We start from the raw sequence: 13805 nt of genomic DNA, 5'->3' as shown, positions 1-13805 counted from the left end.
TAGGTTAGCCAGCCTGCTTGCGAAGATGCTCTTCCCTCTCTTCGTTAGGTGGAGTCCATCTCTGCCTAGCACTCCTCCTTCTTGGAACACCATCCCATGGTCGAAGAATCCAAAGCCTCTCTGACACCACCTGCGTAGCCATTCGTTGACTTCCACAATTCGATGATCCCTACCCAGGTCTTTTCCCTGCACAGGGAGGGTGGTCGAGAACACCTCTTGCGCCTCAAACTGTACTCTGGGGTATAATTATAACACCAAGTGTCGACACTGCGCAAATGCTTGTTCTAGGACACACACATTGGTTGTGTTTAGCCCTGAATTTGCTATTTGTTGTCCTTAACTCTAAGCTGCAACCCAGGATTAAACATGACTAGCCACAAATATTTTGGTCTCGTCTGTTCTTGAATTTGTAGTTGTTCTAGTCAATGAGCATGTGTTAAAGCACAGCGAGAACCCCAGGTGTAGATAGATGTGCCCTCAGCCCTGCTCTTTTGCCCCATTGTCGCACAGTGAATTTGCAAACTGGATGGGGTAGAAATTTGTGAGATGTTTTTGGCTCACTGGAGAATTCTAGAGATGTGAAAGCCAGAGAGGAAAGATGTTCTTGTGGTTAAGGGATTCCACAGCTAGCCCTTCAGTTCCCCGCTCTGCTACAAGGTCCCTGTCTGATGCGAGTCACCTAATCCCTCTGCATCTCAACTCCCCATCTGTAAAATAAGGCTGCTTGTCTATTTATATTGTAGGCTCACTAGGCCGGGGCTGTTTCATACTGTGTGTCTGTACAGTGCCCAGCACAACAAGTCCCTGAACTCACTTGGGGCTGCTAGGCACTACTGGGATCACAGATTCAGTAGTAATAATTTTCTACCCTCCCCCTGCCAATCAGGTGGTACACTCTGCTCAGGAACAACAGCAGCCTCCACCCCTCACACCACCCCCCATAGGATGGATCTGTGCTCACAGCTGCACAGGAGATTGCCCAACTTCTTCCCACCCCTGGGCTGTTCAGCTGCAGCCATGTATGCATGGTCGGGATGCCCTCTGCCCATCCCAGAGGCAGTGGTGCTGGTCATACCCTCCGCCCAGTTCTGGGCGCAGCAACTCCTGGCATCCCCCAGGCACACTCTGTGGCATTCAATGAAATGAAACAGCAGATTCAAAGCTGATGAAAGGAAACACATGTTCACACAATGCATAATTAGACCAGGGAGCTCACTGAGTTTAGCAGGAGTCAGAGAGGGATTGGCTATTTACATGGATAATGAGTTGCGGCTAAGAGAAGTTATGGAAGGGAGATAAAACATGGTGCTTCAGAGCTTAAGCCGATTTACTAGAAATCGGGATGAGACCAAAGGGGGCTGATTATCCCACTACAGGGTTCTACCCTCTTTCTCTAGCAGCTGGTGCTGGCCTCTGTCGGGGCTCTGATCCCCACACTATGCCTGCACTGACAGTGTGCGCAGTCCTTATAGGGAAACAGTGCCAGATCTTTGCATCCATCTGTGAATTCACACATACCTCATTGCCATACTTGCTGAGCACCAGGCACTGGGAGCAGTGTTTACTGGTGTCTTGCATGGGCAGGAAACTCTTGCAGTGTCTATCTGGCTAATGGAAGGCCAGGAATTTTTCTTGGACTATAACACATGGCCGGGTCTCCATCAGCTCCTAGCAGTGTGTTAGGGATGCCAGCTGGAGCGGGGCAGGGAGCCTGTGACAGTGGGTTCTCCCTTCGTTCCAGGAATCCTGTGGCTAAGCTCTGACCATAGTACAGCAGCCCCACCTGTGCCTGGCTGACTGCGCAGCGTAATATTACCAATCAGCTTTAAAGCTGTTTTTTAATTAGAGGAATAAAGTGCCAGCGTGGGCTTGGATTCTGTCTAAAAGGACTGCAGGCCCAGCACAGCTCCTGGCTCACTGCTCTCTTTTACAGTAATGGGAACCCTTGGTTTTTTGCCTTAAAGCTCCCGGCTGAGATCACTGCATGCCTTCTCTGTCACCTGTCAGCAAAGAGGACAAGCCAGTAGCAGACCTGGCATCTGTTCCAGGTGGGCTCAAGAGTCCAGTTCAGATTCTGAGCCTCCTAGGAACTTCACCCTCAACATGCTCCAGGTGGAGACAGAAATCTAACTCCTGTTCTGATTGGAGAGCTGGCTTAGTGCCCTTCTCCCTGCTGCAGAGTCTGATGCTTTCATTCCCAGAACCCTGGTACCTCCTCAGAGCAGCAGCCCCAGGATGGGAGGCCAGTGCACTCAGGGATGGACTGTTTCCCCCTTCTCTGCCTCCTCCTCCTCTTGGGCCTACAGCCGTGCAGGGCAGGGAGTGAAGCAGAGCCACAAAAGGCCATAGAGCCCTCCTCAGCCCCAGAGATCCCTGCTCAGACCAGCTGAAGGCCCTTCATGTTGTCTCCCACCCCTGCCATGGCAGCCCAAACAGCTCCTGCTCAGGGCTGTGCTTAGGGACCCCGGGGAGGATCTCCGCACATGAGAGAATTAACTAGTGGGGCTTCAAGCAGCATCAGTGCACCTTGTGCATCCTGTGCAGATTTCACTCCTTGCACAGTTGGGGGGGAGGGGGGAAACTGGCACCCACCTCCTCCCCTTTCCTCCCTGGCTACCACCCCTGGCCCAGAGGTGGCTCATGGGAGAGGAGCATCCATGTTATGTAATCCCCATGCAGCATTCCTTCCTGCGGCCTTGGTCCTCTCCAAGGGCACTAAGAGACCTAAGGGCATTGTGATCCTGGCCGGTCTCTCCCCTGCCCCCATCCCTCTCTCTCGCTCACCCCATCTCATTCATATTCTCGCTCTCTCTGTGTCAGTGATCATCTGGGCTAAGACACTCTGACAATCTGCTTCACTAAAGTAAAAAAGCCAAATCCTACTTTATATTTAAATCCAGCTCCCCGCTGCTGCTGGGTCACAGCTCTAGCTGCATTTAGCCTCGCCCCCCTTTTAAACAAAAAAAGCCAAGAGCACATATCTAAAAATAGCTCCGGCCCAGTTGCCTTAGCTCAGCACTAATCCTTGGGTGCTGCTGCCATGCGCCAAGCGCACAGGGCTGGAAGTGCTCACGCCCATGCCTGGTGCTGGCCAGGCACAGAAGGGCTTGTCTTGGGACTTTAGGGGAGCAAACATCCCCGGGATTTCCCAATGGAAGGTAATATCAGGCACTCACACCCATTACAGATCCCATGACACTTTCTGTGAGAGAAACAGTGCTGAGCCCAGCATCCTGGCCAGATCCCAGCAGGAAGAATTGCACTCTGCCTCCTTCAATTCCCCTGCCATCTCAGAAGAGTCTCCAGGGGACATCTGCAAAGAAAAATCCACAGTGTCAAGTCTCAGAGCCAGGCTCAGTGGATTTGGGCTACGAGGCTCGGGCTGCGGGGCTGAAAATAGCAGTGGAGATGTTCCTGGGTCTGGAGCCCGGGCTGCAAGACCCTCCCTCCTCTCCGGGTTTCAGAGACCAGGCTCAAGCCTGAGCCCCATTGCAACCTGTAGCCCCGCAGTGCCAGCCCTACTTCTGCTTCTGGGCATAAATCAATCCTTAATTAATGAGATCTAGGAAGTAATTTCCCCTGGGGGGGCAGGTTATCCCATAACTGTGGGGATTGTTGCACCTGCCTCTCAAGTTTCTAGTGCTGGCCATTTCGGGAGACGAGATACTGAGCTAGATGGGACCCCAGATCCAGTCTGGCAGTCCCTGTACTCCCATATGTATTGGTGATTCCTCTACTAACTCAGCTGATAAAGTACTTGGAGATCTTTAGGTGAATGGTACTACATGCACACAAAGTTCTTATCAGCTGCTCAGAAAGATTTTTTTAGGAAAAATTTCAAAATCAGTTTCATTCTGCAGGTTTTGAATTGGAACCATTCTTGGTTTGTTTCAAATCTTTCATGTATTTATAATAGAAATATTTCAGGTGGGTTTTTTTGTTTTTTGGGGTTTTTGTGGGGGCGGTTATTCGTTTCTTTTGTCCATGAAAAATTGGGGAGATAGAAAATAAAGGTGGGGAGAAAAAGGAAAAATCGCAAACATTTTTTCTCTTTTGGGTTGCACTCAACAAAAATAAACAATTTGGGGGTTACATTTTTATTTAAAAACTGCCTTTTTGATGGAAAAAAATTGGAAAGTGTCAACCAGGTGTTGTTGTTTGCTGTACTTTTGGATCAAAGCTGCTATACACAGGCTTGAAAGGATTATATTTTTTACTGGTAAATGTTGATTTCACTGTATACACACAAACTGATTAAAGATATTTCCATTGAATAATATTCAAAATTTACAGGTAGGCAATATAAGAAAAATGCTACTTGAGAACTTATTAGAGTTAGATTTAAGGATATTTATTATGTATATTTTGAAATGTGATGTTGACAATTTGTTTTTTAACAGTTATAAAGCTTTACCTTTTTCAATCTCAGTGTCTACTGCTGTTAAATAATTATTGTCTAACTCCCCTATAGTCTGGCCTCCCCTTTTAATTTCTCGCAACTGTGAAAATTTAAATAGATAAAATAAAAAAAGTCTTAAAAATAAACATTGATATTATCCATCAAAATTATACAAAGTAAACACTGAATTCTGCCAAGCCTATGTACACATATCATCCCTTCTCAGTGTCATTGGAATGAGCTACTGTCTTGTATTCTTTTTTTAATAAAAAAGTATTTTCTGAGTTATTGAGCTGGGGATAAAAGTATCATTTAAGTACAAACTGATGATTGTGTAGGAGAGCCCAGAATCCAACCCCTATGTAACTCAATCGTATGAAACTTATCATGTAATATTCCAGCTGTCCATTTCGTGAGCTGTGACCTTCCCTAAGTATTAACATTGTTAGTATAGGAGCCAGGGAACTTGTAAAGCTGTGTATGTGGGTGAGTTTGCATTCCACTGCCTTTGCTGACTGGAATCAGAACCACCCAACTATGTGTCATAGACAGTATACTGCTTACAGATCATGGGGATTCTCTGTCAGTTCAGGTTATAGGGGTGATCCTTTTGGGGGCAGGAAGATGTGAGTTTGGTGCCCATCCAAAGCAGGTAGTGGGCTCAGCGAGGCATGTAAAAATCCATGGATGTCTGGGATGCCTGCAGAGGGGTTTGGAATGGAACCTCTCCAGTAGTGCCTTTCCGTTCTCTGCTCCATGGCTGCTGCTGACCCCACTTCCCTTTCTGACTCAAGGCACTTTGCAAACTGTCATGAAATCGCTCATTATCATTTGTCCAAACACATAGCTGGGTCATAGGGCAGTTAAGGGACTTGATCATGGATACACTCAGGGGTGAGCTGGAGCCGGTTCGCACCGGTTCGCGCTAACCCGTTGTTAAATTTAGAAGCGGTTTTAGAACCGCTTGTTAACTAGCTTCCCTGTGAGGGAAGCTTTGATGGGCTCTGCCTGGGAAGCCTGTAATTCCTCCTCCCGGCCACCGGGGGGCGCTGCGCTGTGCTGCGAGAGCCATGTGAGCTGCCTCCTGGCCCTGTTGCTGCTCCTGCTCTTTGGACCTCTGGCCCTGGGGCTCCGGCTGCGTCCTGCTGCTCCCAGCCGCTCCCCCGTGTGAGTATCTGTGCCCCTCCCCCGCCTTCCCTGCCCCCAGCCAGCCCCCGCCACCCCCTGCCCCCAGCCAGCCCCCTGCCCCCAGCCATCCCCTGCCTGCAGCCAGCCTCTGCCCACAGCCGCCCGCAGCCACCCCCTGCCCACAGCCACCCGCAGCCCGCCCGTCTGCATCACCTGCCCACAGCCAGCCCGTGTCACTCCCTGCCTCCAGCTAGCCCTGCCCCACGCCCCTATCTGCAGCCAGCCCCACATCCACTGGTGCCCTGCAGTTCCCAGGGCAGTAACCCTGCACACCTGCTTTAATGAGGGGGGGGCAGGGAGCAGCTGGGACCCACACATGTGCACACCCTAGAGTGACCAGACAGCAAGTGTGAAAAATCGGGACGGGGGTGAGGGGTAATAGGAGCCTATATAAGAAAAAGACCCAAAAATTGAGACTGTCCCTGATCACCACCCACACATGTGAAACGGAGCTCATTTCTAGTTCAGCCCCATCTTTTTAAAAAAGAACTTTAGGTAGGGTTAAAATACATCTGTATTTTCCTGGACATGTCAGGCTTTTCGGTTCTTAATCACCTCCTGGGAAAATATGGACGTATGGTAACCCTATTGGTACAAAAAATACATGCTGTCGCACATCCCTTAAATCAGAACTTTTTATAGGGAACCCGTTGTTAAATCAGAACTTTTTATAGGGAACCCGTTGTTAAGATTTTGGCAGCTCATCACTGGATACACTACAATTCAGTAGTGCAGGTACAGAGGTAGGAGCAGAACCCAGGACTCTAAGACTCCTGTTGTAACCACCAGATCACAATTTCCTCCACTAAATTCATTAGATCTTTTGTCAAAGAGGCAGCCTTCAGAGCCTGATTCAGGCTCTGCAGGAAAGAGAATTTGAGCCCAGCAAAGGACCCATCCTATAATGCAAAGGTTACGTATGTGATTGGTGCCTTGAGTTGAGCAGCACCACCTAGTGCCTCTGGCTGTACAAATCAAGTGTCCGTCTCTGGGTGCCCCTGCCTTGTGTGTTTATCTCTTGTAAGCCCCTTCCCCACTGCAGTGCGGAGAGAGCGTCTATTTCTCTTGACTTTGCACATGGTCAAGAGGCTGTTTCAGCCCAAATTGATTGTTAGCCCTGCACCTGCCTCTGGCCTTTCCCAAGTGCAAGACACCACATAGCTCCAAGGTTTTGAACCACAGTCAAATGCTTTGCTTTAAGGTGCTTAACCCCCTGGACTTCATTCCTTTTGGCTTCCTCTAATCCTTTGTAATCATCTCAGCTTTCCCCGACTCTCCTTCTCTCGTCTGCCCCAGCATGGCAAAGTTGCTTTACTTGTTTATTTTTTAACAATCACTGGTGTGGTGGAGGGCACCTGTGCTGGTAACCCTCACTCCCACAGAACATGTCAAAAACTCACGTTCTCCGAACATGGTTTGATTCTGGACCCTCCACGCTGTGAGTCGACTGGAGTTGCATGACTGAGCTTGAAGGTTAAGGGGGGATCATAGAATCATAGAAGATTAGGGTTGGAAGAGACCTCAGGAGGTCATCTAGTCCAACCCCCCTGCTCAAAGCAGGACCAACCCCAACTACCGGTAAATCATCCCAGCCCCAGCTTTGTCAAGCCGGGCCTTAAAAACCTCTAAGGATGGAGATTCCACCACCTCCCTAGGTAACCCATTCTGGTGCTTCACCACCCTCCTAGTCAAATAGTTTTTCATATGTCGCAGGCTGGCTAGCCCCTTTAAATGAAGCAGGTCCAGGCGCACCCAGGCTGGGCCTAATGAGGGATGAGTTGACACCTGAGTCAGAGGATGAGGAGGAAGCCACAGAGAGGAAATGGGGGTAGCCCAGGAAGGGGCTGAGGCTAGAGCCTAGAAAGAATCTGTGGAAAGCTGAGCCCCAGAAAGAGACTGGCAGGAAGAAGCTTGACTGTCCTTCAGCCCGAGGGAGCAGAGATCTGGGCTCCGAGTGAGTCATGCTATGGTTAGGGGACTGTTGTGGGAGGGGAAATGAGGACTACACCCAGGAAAAGGCAACTGAGTGCCTGAAGAACCTGGTGTGGGTGGGGGGGGGCAGTAACAGAGCTCCATGGGTGGAGAGTTCTCTGCAGTGTTAATAAATAAACCAGCAATGGGGCTGCTTAATGCAAAAACGGTGTCTGTGCAGCAACTGAAGAGCAGGTGCAGTAGTGGCTAGAGCGGTAGGTTCATACTCAGCCAGAAGAGGGAGTGCATGGACAGCCCTGACTGATAGCCGGTGTAACAGTCCACCTGCAGTGTTGCCTAGTGAATAGAGCACTGGCTCTGGTCTCAGGAATAGGGGGTCTAGTCTCAACTCTGATGCTGGGTGACCTTGGGCAAGATGCTACACTGCTCTGTGCCTCAGTTTCCCCAGCTGTAAAATGTTGCTGGCCTCATTTATAAAGTGCTTGGAGATCTCCTGGTGAAAAGAGCAGGGTCTGGTTACACTCCAATGGCCAGCTCCTCCCGGGGGGATGCAGTGCTGGCAGGACTCAGGTAGCTGCGCGTATTTTCACCTCCATCTTGTGCTCCCCCTTGCTCAGAGCAGATGTCAAGGACAGCAATGTCAGGAAAGTCAGCCTAGTGTGGCAAGGCCTAGTGGTGATGGGGGAGACAGAGCACAGGACAACGCCAGTCTGAACACGAGGAGAAGCTTGCTGTGGTGAGATCCCTCCCCAAAAGAGTTCACCATCAAATAAGACAAAGGGAAGCAAGGGAAATAGAGGGGCAAGTGATCTGCCTGAGGTCACACCAGGCAGCTGGGAAGAGACCCTCATAATCTGTGCCCTCTCCCCAGGCCACCCTGCCTCTGCCAGCTCTTGCTTCTGGGGCATCAGAGATCAGATGGCCCAAAGGCTCTGCAGCATGTGTGTGCTGCTGCAGCAAAGCCCCTGCTTGCTCGTCGGCTGCCTGGCCTGGCGGTCAGCATAGTGGGCTGGCAGTCAGGAGGCCCATGTGCCATTTGTGACACTGAGCTGCAGTGCCCACTGTCCTCTCCCTAGTTAGTCACTTACAGCAGTGCAACGGGGGTGAAAAGAGCAGCCAGGGCTGGGACTGGCGAATGCTGATGGGCCAGTATTTTGTGCCCACTTTTCCCAGTGTGGCCAGCTGCCTGGGGGAGGTTGGTGGGAATGGAGAGGGATGTGAGGAGCTGTGTGGACACTGGGGTTGTATGTCATCCTGATCCCTGCCCCTATTGCATCCAGGGGACGCTGCAGGGTAGATGCACCGGGCTCTGCATCCACAATCCCCTGGTTCCAAGGAGCCTGCCTCTGAGCAGGATCTGAGGGTGCCAGTTCAACCTGAGCTCTCTACACCCCAGGCCCTCCAGCAACCCCCTCACACACACACACACCTGAGAGCACTTGGTCAGCTGGCAGGCTCCAGGGCACAGTGCTGTCCTAGGGAGCGATAGACCTGCCTGAAGGTTGGTATCATCTGATCAGGGTCAGTCAAGATTTGAGGTCCCCCCCGCCTGTCTCCTGGGGCCATCTGCCCCACTTTTCTACTCCTCCCCTGGGTGCTTCCCCCACAGCCAGCACACCACGCTATGCTGATTGTTGCCTTAACCCAGCCAGCTGGAGCAACTGTCCCAGCTAGGTGGAGAGGTGCCAGGGTCAGGTACGTGGCACTGGCCCTTCCGTGCCAGGAGATGAGTGGCGAGGAAAGCCATGGAGCTGGCGATCTCTCCTCACATTACACATAGGCTGGATGTGCGCAGCATGGTCAGAAAAACTGCAACCTGGGGTTTCTTTTTCTGCTTCTCAGCTGTAGCACGGAGCTGAGGAGCTGGTTGTGTAACAGTGGCCTGTGGACAGACTGCAGCAGCTCAGATTGCAGAAGAGGGAACCTCCTTTCTTCTGGGGACTGGGCTGGTCTTAATCCCTATTCCAACCTGTTTGCTCAGGAAAGGGGCAGCTGGGGGCTTTTGGCCAGGACAAACCAAGCAGCAAGGGTTAGTCATTATATCACCAGAGTCTCATCTTCCACGTCAGCCACAGATTCCAAGCCCCGGTGTTGTTTTAAGCCCCTGTATGACTCCACTGAGAGGATGTGCACATGGGACCAGGGAGTGGAGGGATGTCCTTTCACCATCGGGGCTGTTAGATCAACCCTCGCTTAAGGCACAATGAGAAATAAACTGGGGGAGTCTATCCCTGATCAGCCTTTATTTACTTTGCAAAATCATCCAAGAATTATACTCCCAAGAGACACAAAGCGAGAACCAGGGCCGTCTCCAGGGTTTTTGCCACCCCAAGCAGCAAAAAGAAAGAAAGAAAAGAAGCCGCGATTGCGATCTGCAGCTCTACCGCCGCCACTTCAGTCTTCGGCGGCAATTCGGCGGCAGGTCCTTCGCTCCAAGAGGGAGTGAGGGACCCACTGCCGAATTGCCGCCGAAGACCTGGACATGCCGTCCCTCACCTTTGGCCGCCCCAAGCAGCTGCTTGCTGGGCTGGTGCCTGGAGCCGGGCCTGGCCAGAATAGGAGGTGTTGGGGGAACCCAGGACTGAGGAGCACTGACCGAGATATGGGAGAGTCCAGGATTGGAGCAGGAGGGGGCGCTGCAGGTCAGAACTGAGGGGCATTGGTAGAGCTGGGGGTGGCCCAGGGCAGGAATAGCTAGATCCAGAGTGACACATCAACATCTTGAGCAAGAAGGCTTTTTAGAAGGGCAGGGCTGTCCAGAGGATTCAGGGGGCCTGGGGCAAAGCAATTTTGGGGGCTCCTTCTATAAAAAAAAGTTGCAATACTATAGAATACTATATTCTTGTGGGGGCCCCTGCGGGGCCTGGGGCCTGGGGCAAATTGCCCCCTCCTCAGGCTGCCCTGTAGAAGGGATCATGTGGGAGCCTGCATTTGAGGTGAAAAATCCACCTACATAATTTGGGACCCACCCATTCTACTACTCCAAGGGCTTACGAGCAGGTGCGCGTAAAGGACTAGGTTAACCCCATGATGCCAGGAGCTGGACCTGCCTGTTGTGAAACATGCATCCAGCCATGGGTGCATCTGCAATCATGTGGGTTAAAAACAAATATTTCCCAGTGCCTTTGCAGCACATCTCCTTGCAGTGGAAGGGCGCAGTCACCTGATGTCCCTCGGGAGCTGATGTTCCGAGCTGTCATCTCCTGCACATCACCGACCTATACCAAAGGACTGCCTGTAGATGAGTGAAATGTGCTGATTGTACACAAAACGAACAGGTGAGTGTGGAGAACGCAGAACACTGCCAGCAGCAGATTATATTTAGCAGTCTTGGACCTGCTGTGAGGATGGCAGTTTCCAAGAGAGTGAAGGGAGCGGGATCAAATGCAGAGGTGAATAGCAAGAGCATTTGCAAAGGGGAATGATGGGAGAGGATGGACGGTTGGTCCGGAACTTGTGCTTTGGATGGGATGTTCTGGTTTGTGAAAGGCCCTTGCTGATAACACAGGAGATCAGCTGTTTTGCTTGGCTGAGCTTCATGTAAATGTTCTGTTTGCTTTCCATGTGTGTGAGTCCACATCTCACACACCCACATGGCCCCTGCTCCTGGGTTTGGCTCTGAGGTGAGGTCCAAACAAACCCAAAAGACTGAAAGCAAAATTCACTGGGAATCAATGACTTTCAGCTTTTTTTCTTTTTTTGGAGGGGGGGAAGGGGTCGAAATTGCAAAATTTGCATCATTTGGATTAGAGATGTGTCTGAACTGGAACCCCAAATCTGATCTGCCCAGCCCTGTAATGGGCAGAACCAGAGCCACAGATCCAAACTCTCCTGTCCTTGAAGGTTTGAAATCCAGATAAGAACTTTGGGCTTTCTGGTGTCCATTTGAGGGTCTCCAAACATGTTAATTTATTAATTGAGCCTTACAATCCCTGTGTGAGGCAGTCAAGGATTAGTATATCTGTTTTACATATGGGGAAACTGAGGCACAGTAACTTGCTCATGTCTACAGAGGGAATGCACAATGGACTATTTGAAACCACTAGACTACACTGAATCTCCTGGCTAGGACTAGAACCCAGGAGTCCTGACTTCTGAAACTGTCCTATCCCCTAGGCAACATTCTTGAGGAGGCAAAGCAGGTGACAGTCCATGTCCCTTTCACTAAAGAGCCAGCGCATTCTGAGATGTACAATTAGTGGCTGTGTTTCTGCTTCCTGTACGTGCATCCCCTGGTGTTAATTGATGCTGAGGTTAGCAGCACTTTCTCTAGTGTAATCTGGACAGCGCCTGTCACTTACAGACAGAGACAGCTGTAATGTGTGCTCTGCAGCCCTGCTGACTGCTCTGGCTTTAAGAAAGGCAGGGTGTGAGGTTTCAAGGAGCCTGAAATGTCGTAAGCATCTCTCTCTGAGGCTTGCTGTAACCTCTAGCCTTGGATTTCACTTGGGCAAGCCAGATTGGATCCCATTGTTGGCTGAAATGTATAAAAGTGGGCTGAGAGGATATATGGCCTGTGGATAGGAGCAGGGAATTGAGTACCAGAACTCCTAAGTCATGGAGCAGGACCCATCACTGATTTGCCCCATGATCTTGGATGTTGCTTCACCGCTCTGTGCCTCAGTTTCCCCCATTGGTAAAATGGGGATAATAAAATACCCCTCCTATTTCACAAGGAGGTCGTGTTGCTTACTTAATGCCAGTAAGAGATCTTGGGTAAAAGAAATGAGCAGGATCAGTTATCATTATTGCAACAAGTCAGTGAGCCTCTAGGTGCTTCAGCACAGCTGTTTAGAACTTCTCAGTGACCGTGGGGATAAAACACCCATTCTTTTACTCTAGAAGCAGTGGCCCCTTCCACCCAAGCTGAAGGAGAATCACCTCTCGCTTGTAAGCAACGTAGGGCTTATGATACATAGCTGAACAGTCCTGGTTCCATGCAGCAGAGGGCAGTGGTGCACAGACCCACCAGCCAATAGAATATTCTTATCTAAAAGAATGACTGTTACAAATGAGCAAAATTAAAGAGTTTCCTACTAGACCTGGCACTTTCCATCCAATGGTCCCAAAGAATTTTATAGACACTAATGCATTAAACCAGCTACAATTATCCCCATTATACAGAACAGTTAAATTTTTATTTGCACTCATATAACATGTCAGCGTCAGAGGCAAGAAGAGAACCCAGGTATCCCAGTGCAGCTGCTCTAACCATTGAACTGTGCTGCCTCCTCAGCCTGGCTGCTCTGATTGCCTTTTGTGTCCTCTGAGCTTGTTAATGATGTCCAACAGGTTGTTCTAAGCAAAAAAAAGAGTGATCAGCCCCAGCTAGCACTGACCCTTAACTCCTCACTGTAGGTAATAGCAGCTGTCTGCTGCACCTTGACGGGACCTCACCTGCAGCTCTCAGCTCTGATTAAAACCACCACTTACACTCACACCACAGAACCAGGGACTTGCTCTCCCATGTGACATGTTGGTGTCTGCAGGAATGGAGGGTCTGGGCCGGTTGGTGGGGTGAGACACTCAGGTACACGCATGCCACACGGCCCACTACACACCATGTCAGACATGGATGTGGTCAGTCCAAGGGAACTTCCCTTTGCATAGTGTCTTTCAGATTGAAAGGAACTGGCTTGAGCTCCCCTGCCCTGTGCTAGATGGAATCAGAGCTGCCCTGCTGTGTAGTTCTAGGATCGGTACTGCTAGGATTCTTTTAGCTTAAGAATAAAGGCCTGGATCCTGAATGGTACTTAGGGTCTGAACTTCCATTGATTAGGAAGTTAGAAGCTTCAATATCTTTGAAGATCTGGGCCTTTAAAGTGCATGGTCCATCCCTTTGGACAGCGGGAAATAGCAGAAGATCAGAAATAATGGTGACAGGAGGCAGAAATTTAGCATTGGCAAGAGCTGAAAAAGGTATGTTTTCCCTTGACACCTGGAATAGAATGGGGAGTTGTGGGGAGAGACACAGGGAAGTTTGAATTAGTTGATATTGGTCCTGCTTTGAGCAGGGGGTTGGCCTAGATGACCTCCTGAAGTCTCTTCCAACCCTAATTTTCTATGATTCTATGAAGCAGTTCCTGGTGCCGAGCGCTGCAGCCTGCAGTGGAGAAGGCTCTCGCAGTGGCCTGATCCTATGGAATGACCAAAAGGAGGCCAGTCCCAGCCAAGTCAGGTGAAGCAAGGGCCTTCTGGTCAGGGAGAGCGAGCCCAAGAAGGTCCATTTGCACCCGAAACCTGAAATCATGAGGTCAAGCTGGCTGCGTGTGCAGCCTCTTGCTGA

General features: G+C 50.4%; 1 protein-coding gene across 2 annotated transcripts in view; it reads left to right on the top strand.

Annotated features, from left to right (window-relative positions):
* The window catches only part of INSYN1 (inhibitory synaptic factor 1), a 115812-nt gene that overhangs the window by 64685 nt on the left and 37322 nt on the right, over nucleotides 1-13805 (top strand). The window contains exons 1-2 of one of the 2 annotated variants that reach the window (XM_044980085.1): nucleotides 7678-8255; nucleotides 10651-10797. The exons of the other annotated variant lie outside the window; for it this stretch is intronic. The gene's annotated coding sequence lies outside the window, so the exon portion shown is untranslated. Of the gene's footprint in view, nucleotides 1-7677; nucleotides 8256-10650; nucleotides 10798-13805 lie in introns of those variants that run through there. 2 annotated transcript variants of the gene reach the window in all.

The sequence above is a fragment of the Mauremys mutica genome, chromosome 11 (genome assembly GCF_020497125.1).
Source record: "Mauremys mutica isolate MM-2020 ecotype Southern chromosome 11, ASM2049712v1, whole genome shotgun sequence".
In the NCBI taxonomy this organism is placed as follows: domain Eukaryota; kingdom Metazoa; phylum Chordata; order Testudines; family Geoemydidae; genus Mauremys; species Mauremys mutica.
This window is presented reverse-complemented; position numbering and strand designations above follow the sequence as displayed.